Here is a 10,358-nt window from a genome sequence, read left to right as displayed (position 1 = left end):
TGACCTTGTCTCCCCGGAAGCTGCAAGGGGCTCACCCCGTCCTTAACTCAGGGTGCCACATACACCCCCACGTCCCTCCCTGCCCGGGAACCTCTCCCGTCTGTGGGTCTCAGACTCTCTCGCGTCCGTGAGGTTCCCGTAGGCACATGCATGTTAAATTTGGCCACTTTCTCCTGTTACTCGGCTTCGTGTCTACTCGATTATCAGACCAGCCCGGAGCACCTGGACGTGGAGAAGCAACTTTCTTCCTTCCCCACAGCATGCACCGACTTTGAAATGTTCTGGAAGCCCGGTTTCATCGGACTAGCACCTTGTAATCACCAAGGTCTCATACGGGATCAGCTCCCTTCAGTCCCCTGTCCTTCCGACCGGGAAGTTCAAAGCACGAGGGACACTGTGTCTCAGTGGACGGCGTACTTGAAGACAGAAGACTGATGGGCGTGGGAAGGAGGAAGGGCTGCCCTTGGATCCCTCTGACATGTTCTTTCTTTTCTTTTACTCCTTTACACGCAAAAAAACATGGGTCCAGACACCTAAGAGTTTTCACAATATAATTTCAAATTCGAAGGCAGGGTGGATTATGGGGAAGTCTATCAGATACACACTGTGGGGGAGCTGTTCACGCCCAGCGAATGAACGGATAACTCTGGCACCCAAGGTATGATTACTACAGGGGAGGGAAAACGATTTTCCTTTTACCCTTCTCAGTTTTTCTGCTGGCCTAGTAATTACATTTACATGAGATAGAATAACGAGAGAAAAATAACCACATTTTTTTATGTATGTACATAAGAGGGTTTCTTGAGAACAGGGAACCCCCGGACAAGTTGGGAATCAAGGCTTTCATATTCCAGTTTGAGCTGAGAAGAAAGCGGGGAGGGAGTGTTTGGACTTCAGAGGGGGGGTGGGCAATTCACAAGCAGATGAGCAGGAGCAAACATTTGCAAACACATTCTTGCTGGGGGGTGGCTCCGATGTGATAGGGCGCAGGGCGGAGTCTAACAACAGACTTTGCCAGCTTCCTTCCTGCCTGCCCCACTTTGCTCACGAGTCATTCTAAGGGATAGCTCCCTTTCTTTAAGCAGTTTTTTTTTTAATCTAAATTCCTTTAGGCAGGTAAGAGGGAGATAAAAGACTCTTTTGGGGTTTTTGAAAAAACCAACCAGCTTAAATACTCAGTGTTCCCCAAAGGCATGTTTTGGGGTATCAAACTCTGCTTCCCCTCGCCACTCTGTTGGTCAGAGGACCAACATAAAAGTCACTCCCAACACAGCACTCTGCAGCCTAGGTCACTCGTCCCCAGAGTATATTTTTTATTCTTGCAATTAGGCAACACCCGAGCCTTCAAAGACAGAAGGCAAAACTGAGGAAAGCAAAGAACTGAAGTCATTGTCTAAGAGGTACGACTACCGTTGCTACATTTAAGGCCTACAAGGAAAATGAAAAAGGAAGACGCTTCCAGGTGAGAAACCCTTCCGAGTTTGGAGATCCCCGCAGAGCAGCAGGGAAATGAAGGGAGAGACTCCTCCGTGGGGGGGGTAACACAGACAGCAAGGGCCCACAACTAGCAACAACAGCAGCAAGTCCTGGGGCTGATATCACAGAGTTACTATGCAGTTAATTTTTTTTTTTATCCCAGAGCAAACCATGCAGATGGGTGGTTCACTACGCCCCAGGGATTCGAAACAAACGGTGTCTGGAAGAGGCTGGAGACGGGGCACGCAGCCCTCCCGCAAACATAAGCTTTCCGTGGCTGGCACTGCCTAGGCCCCACTGCTCACTCTTGGCTTAGGTGATTTTTCATCAGCTTTTGATAGCATCCCAGGGGAGCGGGAAATGCTAAACTGGACTCCCATCTGGGAGTCATGCCCCTCCCCCCACCGGCCCAGTCTGTGCTGGACAGTGAGCTGGGGCCCACCCTCGCGAGGGAAAGAGCAACCACAGAAAAACCCTCGCATGCCTTCCTAGGTAATAACCATACACAACGAGAACATCCATCCAATTCTCGTATCTGAGCAAGTGCAGGCAGACACGGAGGAGCATTCAGAATGCTGCTCCAAAATATCTGATGTGTCACCCTGGCTGGCGTAGCTCAGTGGATTGAGCGCAGGCTGCAAACCAAAGTGTCGCAGGTTCGATTCCCAGTCAGGGTATATGCCTGGGTTGCAGGCCATGACCCCCAGCAACCGCACATTGATGTTTCTCTCTTTCTCTATCTCCTTCCCTTCCCTCTCTAAAAATAAATCAATAAAGTCTTTAAAAATATATATCTGATGTGTCCTGTGTGCCTGCGTCTGGTGCTAGGCTGCGTGGTTATTGTGGAGTATTCCGCTATGCCCAGATTCAACATGCAACACATGGTGTTCTTGAATACCGACTGTTCAGTGCGCCTACTATACGTATCGCCTACTACAGGCAGTGAATCCCTACTGCGTACAGCGAACTATTCTAGGCACTGAAGAGAGAGCAGCGAACAAAGCAGACAACATTTCTGCCTTCATGGAACATATATTCTAATTGGTCAGACAGATTAAGAACAAATAAGTACATATATCATAGATAGTTTATGTAAATATGCAAAAAGAAAAGGAATAACACAGGGTTAATTCATAGCACGTGGTAGGAGCAATATTTTAGATGAGGTTCGTCAGGCAAAACCTCTTTGGGAGGGATTGAGCCAAGAAACACATGTGCCCTGATATATGGGGAGCATCTCCCACAGCGGAGTTGGTGATGGTAAAAGTCCGTGTGCCTGTCATGTTGGAGGAGCTACGGGGGGCCCCAGAGAGGACGGGAGCCTGGACCACGGTGCTGTTCATGGAAATGGTGAGAAGTATTTAGTGATCATAAAAATATTTTTTGAAGGTCAAGTTGACATGGCGTGACTTTCTTCCTTCCTTCCTTCTAACACAGAAAACCCATATACCAGGTTTCTCTCCTCAGACAGCCCTTGTGACAGGCTCTCTGCACTGGGTCCCCGAGGCACTCGAGTGAAAATGAGCACAATGCTTAAAAGAAAGGAAGTCGAGAATTATCTCCTGATGCAACGACTCTCCTGTTTAATTTGCTCATGCATTCCCTTTTCCCACTGTTTTTTTTTTTAATAAGGATTATTGAGCATCACATAGGTCTTCAGCGTGGGTGCTGGGCCTCCCGGGAGAAAAATGCATAAGGCACAATGCCTGTGTTCAAGGTTGGAATTTGCTGACGAAGACCAACAGATGACGACAGAACGTCAACGGGTGCCGTCATTGTAGTTTGTGCCCAGTGCTCTGTGTGGTCGGAGGAGCTCAGGTCAGCTGGGCAGCTCTCCTAGGGGTGAGAACAGAACCTGCTGACATCAGCCGAGGCCGTGAGCTGGCCAAGTGGAAGTCTGAGAGGGAACCAGGGCAGAGGGAGGGCATTCCAGGCAGGGCAGTGCCTCCTCTCAAGTACGGATGGTGGGGGGGGAAGATGTAGCAAGGACAAGGAACATCAACAGCTTGGTGCTGCTGGAAGGGCATTTCCCATGCTTCCCTGATGGCTGTATTCCTTGCAGATGTGCAGATTTTCAGAGCTTCCCTGGGCGATGCTGATCCAGTAGGCAGGTGCCTGGTGGGAAACAGGTGTTTGCACCTTCCCAGGAAGGAACTCTGGGAGCTATGACTTCCTGGAGGCTGGTGAGCCGCTGTCTGAGGGGATGGAGCGCTGTTGGGGAGGGGAGGAGGACCGGACTGGAAAGGACACAGGTGGAAGGTGTGCGTGGACAAAACGCATGGACTTTGTCTACATGCCAACAAGGGAATGTCCTGACAGTTTATAAAAGGAAGGAAGGAGAGAAGGGAAGAAGAGATGGAAAGCAGAGGTAATGAAGCAGGGAGATTAGAGGACTAACAAGGATGATCATATTTTATTTTGGCAAGGAAGAAAATAACCTCCCCACACACTACTATTTTCTATTATTTAACAGGAAAAAAACCATTTAAAAATAAAAATATGTCAAAAGACATGAGCTCACAAAAGATAATAAAAATATTGTATTAGTTTTTCATTGGGGCCATAACACATTACCATAAACTTGGTAGCTTAACATCCAACTTTATTATCTTGCAATTCACAATTCTGTAGATTGGGGGACCGGCATGGGTCTCACTGGGCTAACGTTGAGGAGGTGGCCAGGCCATATCCTTCTTAGAGGCTCCAGAGGGAAATCCGTTTCCTTGTCCTTTCTGGTTTCTAGACATGGCTCACATCCGCCGGCTCATGGCCCCTTTCTCCATCCTCCATCCTCAGTGATGGGTTGAGTCCTTTTGACATAGGATTTCTCTGCCTCTCCTACCATAATCATAGCCCTTTATCCCATGCAAATTGAGGGAGGCTCTTCATTTTTAGAGATTCTTGTGATGACACTGGGCTTAGCTGGATAACCCAGGATAAATCCACTCTTCAGTGTCTCTAACTTGGTCACACCCGCCTCCTTCCATTGTCCAGCAGTGGCCCCGTCAGGAAGGACCCCCACTGGTCTATAGAAGGGTGCCTGGGTCCCATGACCACCAGCATCCGGCAGAGGATCTGAAGCTCCAGAGGCACAGGTCACATTCTTTTCACGATAGAAGATTCCACAATATCCAGCGAACGTGGATGCTAAACAGTTATAAACCAGGAAGAGAGGTCATGATTTTTTAAATTCCCAAGTAAATTCGACAAATTCCTTCATTGTCACTTATACTCATTATAAATCAATGCCCTTAAGAATGAAAGGTTTTAATAGTTCTACCCCAGAGTTAGTTGTTCAAAGCTTTGCCTTAGACCCATGAAGTTCAAGTTTATAACCTGCAGTGGTTGAGTTAGGAGTCCTCCCCTGTCACCTATCTGTAGAGTTTGCCTTCACTCGAGAAAACCTCTGTAAGTTTGCATTGACACAGACAAATAAATCCAGTTAGCACAAAAGCTGGTCTGGGCAAATATATTAGTCACTTCTTCCAAAGAATTTTTTTAGACTAGCATCTCACTGCATAATGAATGAATCTAAAGGGAGTAAAGGGAGTTTGTTTAGAGGCAAGACAAAGAGCACAGCGATACGTGACGATCTTTAATAGCGGAGAGAAATGACTGAGCCCAGGATAAAGCCTGGTGCCTCTCAATCACTCCAGGGTGTGCAGGCTTTGTCTCACTGCTTTGTGAAAGACGGGGCTTAATAAACTGTGTTTGCTTTCATGCTTTCCTTTAACTTTTGTTCTAAGTCACCCTTCTCCAGTTCTGTATTTTCCCTTACACTCCATGATACCCTTACTTAGCCCAAGAGTTAAAGAGGACATCTGGTCAACCAAGATGACATTCTGGGGAATTAACTCTGTGGACTCGAAGTGGAGATAAGCAGGACTGTAGAAGGTCTATGGTCTGTGTTTCCTGTTCTCAACTTTGTCTTTTGGATGAGTCACAGAAGTCCTTCCTGTCTTGTTACTTACAGATTGTAGAATGATCTACTCACTGTTTTCCCCTCTTAGGGAATTTATATTTTTAAAATAAAATATACAAGAGTAGCGGGAAGGAAAAGACCATTCATACCAGAACTACACATAACTAACCACTGTTAATATTCTGTCCCAGGTGTGTGCAAAATCTTTTGGAGAAGCAACAGGGCTCCCGTTCCAGGCAATATGGTGTAAGCCCAGCCCGCGGGGTCCCTCCCACAGGATGTAGCTATCCAACCTAAACAGAAGACATGGGACAGCTCCTTAAGGGTCCTGAAATTGTTTTGAAGAAATGGTGGAAGGCATTTATGATTTATATTTGTATTTATAATTGTATTTCTTCTGGTATATCTAGGGCTGAGAATATGGTAGCACAATGCCCAGAAGGTAGCTTCAGTTTCCAAAAGATGGCTTCAGGTGAAGCCCAGGAAATCTGGCTTGAGCATGGGAATGAGGTCAACACCCAGAAAGCAGATGGCCCTCCCTAAGGCTGGTGGCCCTCATCACTCAGCTGAAAGCCTGAAGAGAACAAAAAAGGTGACCCTTCTGCAGGTAAGAGGACACTTCCCTGCCAGACTACCTTGGGCAGGGACGTCAGTCCTTCCCTGCCTTCCGACCAGGACTACACCGTCGATTCTCCTCGGTCTCCAGCTCATCCACCGTGGGTCATGGGATTTCTCAGACTCTCAGCTTCCATAGTCATGGAAGCCAACTCCTCATAATCCTTGTACATCCCATTGGTTCTCTTCTCTGGAGAACCCTGACCAAACACGCTGTGATTCCATTGCAAAGACATTTGCACAAAAATGAAATTAGGTGATAAAGAATAGGTCGGTCATTGAAAGGGCTGAGAGGGTGGAGGTCGTGGCTACAAAGGAAAACATGAGGCAGTTTTTTGCAGGCCTGGATAGTGATGGGGGTTACACAGATCTACATATGTGCTAACATTCATAGACTTGCACACCAACAACAAATAACGTTAACTGTATTTTAAAAGTAACGTTTTGATATACAGACTGTAAGTCTAAGGTGTATAGGGTAATGTTGTAACATAGGTCAATTATAGCTCAGTAAAACTGGGAGGAAAGTTGTTTTAAAAAGAGAAGTGTCAGCCCATGATTTTTCTAAAACAGTAAGGTTCATTTTCCTCAAACAATTATTTCTTAAAGTAATGAAGAAATAAGGAAGGAAAATAAAAATATGACATTTAAAATCAGCCCCAAATCTAATCATGCAGAAATAGCCTAAGCAACACTGTGTAAATATTATTCCAGCTATGTCTCTACAAACATGTGTGGGCAGATGGATGAGTGGATGGATGGAAGATGAGAAGAGAAATATTCTAGGGACATATAGATGACTTTGCTATACAACATATTAAATATTTTGCTAAACTTAGAGAAATAAGCAGGAAAATGTACAAAAAAGTTATTCAAAGGCAAGTAAATCATTCCACTCCAAAAACCAGATCTTCCTAATATCTCAAAAACTCAGAAAATGTAAACAGAACATTAAATATCAGGAGTCATTTTTAAAAATATTTCATTTATTTATTTTTAGAGAGAGGAGAAGGAAGGGAGAAAGAGAGGGAGAGAAATACCAGTAGGTTGCCTCTCATGTGCCCCCAACTGGGGACGTGGCCCGCAACCCAGGCATGTGCCCTGGCTGGGAATTGATCCCATGACCTTCTGATTTGCAGGTAGGCACTCAATCTACACACCAGCCATTTTTCACTTAGAGTTTTACTGTTTTGATTTACTCAGTTTTATGAATAAAGACCTCTTTCAGTAACCTCTGCCATCTTCTAATTTGTTGTTCATTCATCATAGTATTTTACTTTGCTAGGTTCACTATACACATTTCTAAACTTAATTTCTTAGTTGATCATTAATTTGTGTTCATATTGGAATAAACACACACACATGTCTATGGATCTCTGGGATACAGATATACCTAGATATACAGGTATGTATGTATGTACCTGTAGCATATATATGTATCTGTAGCATATATGTATATGTATGTATGTATATGTATATGTTGAATGAATGGTCTGAAGTGCTCATCATAACAGGCCATGACCTCTAAAGGGGTACGAGGAAACTGCATTTAAACATTTGCTTCAGGACCCATCGATCCCCTGTTTCATGGGAGGCTGTGGCTTCGGCAAGCACCCAACTGCAGTGGTAAAGACACTGGGATGTTAACAAAGTTTTGAAGGAGGAGGTCAAGCAAGACATTAGACACAATCTAGAAGCCATTCTAGGACAAGAGAATGGGCCTGCTGTCTCAGTTTGAAATGCCTCTGAATTCCTCCTTAAAAACAAGTAGAGCAACTCAGCAGTACCATCCAGCCAACTGTAACCTGTATAAAGAGCTTCAGATGGAGGACTGGCTAAAGGGTTGCTTGGTGGCAAACACTAAATGTGATTTCTACTGAGTACCACACGAGCCACGCAACGTAAGTGCATAATTCTATACATGTTAGTCCGTATGCAGATCCGTGTAACCACGAGGTGCACTAAGATGGAAATGAGCTTGTCAGGCTCTCAAGGAGGCATCATCATCTCAGGAGAATGGTTCAGCTGGAAGAAAATTACGCTGTGAAGAATATAGAGTTACAGGACCTGCACGAGAGGTGTCTGTGGGAGGCTGGAAGAACACGGCGTTTCATCTCCTATTGTTCTCACCGCCCTCTACCCTCCCACACGGACAAAGGGAGAAGGCTAGTCGAGACATGGTACATTATAATGCCAATCAAGCAAATCGAATGCCCCCCAACGGGTTTCTCAACCTCAGCACTATTGACATTTTGGGAATACACGGTTCTTTGTTAAGAAGGATGTTTAGCTGCACCCCCGGCTTCTCACCCGTTAGATCCCGGTGAAATCCTCCCTTCCTCCGAGCTGTAAGAAACAAAACGCGTGCACAGCATTGTCAAACGTCACCTGGGGTGCAAAGCCACCCCCAGGGACAAGAAGCACTGTCTTAAATCAACTCTCTTTTTGAACCTCTTTCTGTTTTGTTTTGCTAATTGCCTTACAACATAGAGACATCTGGTGGTGAGTTCTTTTTATCTTTTGGCGCCACTTACTCACATCTCATTATTCCTTTGCAAAGTTACGAGGCTAAGATTAATGAATTGATTATCTCAGAGCATCCCTTCAGCTGCCACGCTGAGAAATGACACCGTTCGAGGTTGATAGCGAAGGGGTCCAAATTTTCTGGTTATCAACCATGCTGTTTAGCAGATTGCCGGCGCTAATGTCATCTCTGTGGCTGTGAGTAATTGTACATGTTTTTATTTTTGATATCTCGATCCTGTTTTCCTGATTCAATACAACACAGTTGATAGTTTGATTGATATGTCCCAGGGAGTTTATGGGTCCAAAATGAGGAGCGGAGTGGGGGTCCTGGCAAACTGGGAGGTAATGCTCCATGGACAGACCCAGTGCCAGCATCTGTCCCCTCGACACCGGCAACATAATCACAGTGAAATATAGCCCGAGGGGGGTCATTGTGAATGTGAGCATGGAAATGAGGAAGGCAAAACCAAGTTGCTAAAAGTGTAAATGAAGAACAACACTTTGACAAATCAAAGCACTTCGAATCCTACGTTTTAATGGCGGTATTGTTTTTACTTGATTTGTTCTCATAAAGGTACTCAAATTCTTTGTGATCATTTGCAAGTAGGCATATCAATCCGTAAGTGGGTCAGGCTAGAGGTTGAGAGTGAATTTATTTTCCTTTCCTAAACCAGGGTCAGAAGAAAGCACACAGGAAATCCAGACAGCGCATTCATTCTGCAAATACCGCTGGGGGCAGGGTTCCATCGGCTTTACAAATATCAGTTCACTCAAGTCTCCTGTTGACTCTCTGAGGTCATATGTATTGTCCTGATGTTACGAAGGAGAAGAGAAAGGGGCAGAGAGGGTGATTAACCTGCTCAGTGCCACACAGCCCGTGAACAGCCCCGCCGGGTCCTGAATCAGTTGCTCTGGACCCAAGTGGGTCTCTGTTGTTAATCACGTAACTACTTCAGGCTATTTCTCAACAGCAAAGAAGCTAAAGTTCATATCGCTGTAATAAATTCACTGGAAATTATAATTCTGTATCTATAACATCTATATTTATATCTAAATCTATCTTAGGGAGAGTTGGAAAAGGTCATTTCTACTTCAGGGATGTCATCAAGATGTCATAAACGTCAAAGTGTTGCCCCTGGAAGTCCCTCCGCTAATGAGGGTGATGCCGGGGCTGGGGCTGAGGAAGAGATGAGGGTTTGCCCGCCTTTATCCGCGGTCCAGGGGTTGGGTCTCCCACGTTCTGCCCTCGTCATTCTGTAGCAGACGAATCACACACATGTCATTGGGTCCCTGGGGTACCTCATTGTACTAAAAAATCCTGTCCATAAATGCCAGTGGGTTAAAATGAACTTCATTGCATAAACAATGTACTAAGACCCACACTGGTATAACTGTTGAGAAATTTAACCTTTTCTCTGAGGTCATCGTAGATTTGCACACAGTTGTAAGAAATAATACAAAGATATCTCCTGTGTGTTTGCTTGGTTTCTCGTCTGGTAACGCATTATAGAACTGTGGCACAGCATGCAACCAGGATGCTGACCTTTCACTGACACTGGCGTTGACCTTGAAGATAGAGAACCATTCCATCACCACAGGGAGAGTCCACATAGCTCTTGTGTAGCCACGCCTCCTTCCTTCCCATGGCCATAGCCCTCTGTAACTCCTGGCAACCACCAATCTCTTTTTTGTTCCTATAATTTCATCATTCATCTCAAATATTTCACAATTGAAGTCACAGAAATATGTACCCACTTAGAAGTGACATTTTCCACTCAGCACGTTCCTCTGGAGAGCCTTCTGGGTGACCGTGTGTGCC

Source organism: Phyllostomus discolor, chromosome 9 (assembly GCF_004126475.2).
Source record: "Phyllostomus discolor isolate MPI-MPIP mPhyDis1 chromosome 9, mPhyDis1.pri.v3, whole genome shotgun sequence".
NCBI classification, from domain to species: Eukaryota; Metazoa; Chordata; class Mammalia; order Chiroptera; family Phyllostomidae; genus Phyllostomus; species Phyllostomus discolor.
Note: the sequence above shows the minus strand (reverse complement) of the source record.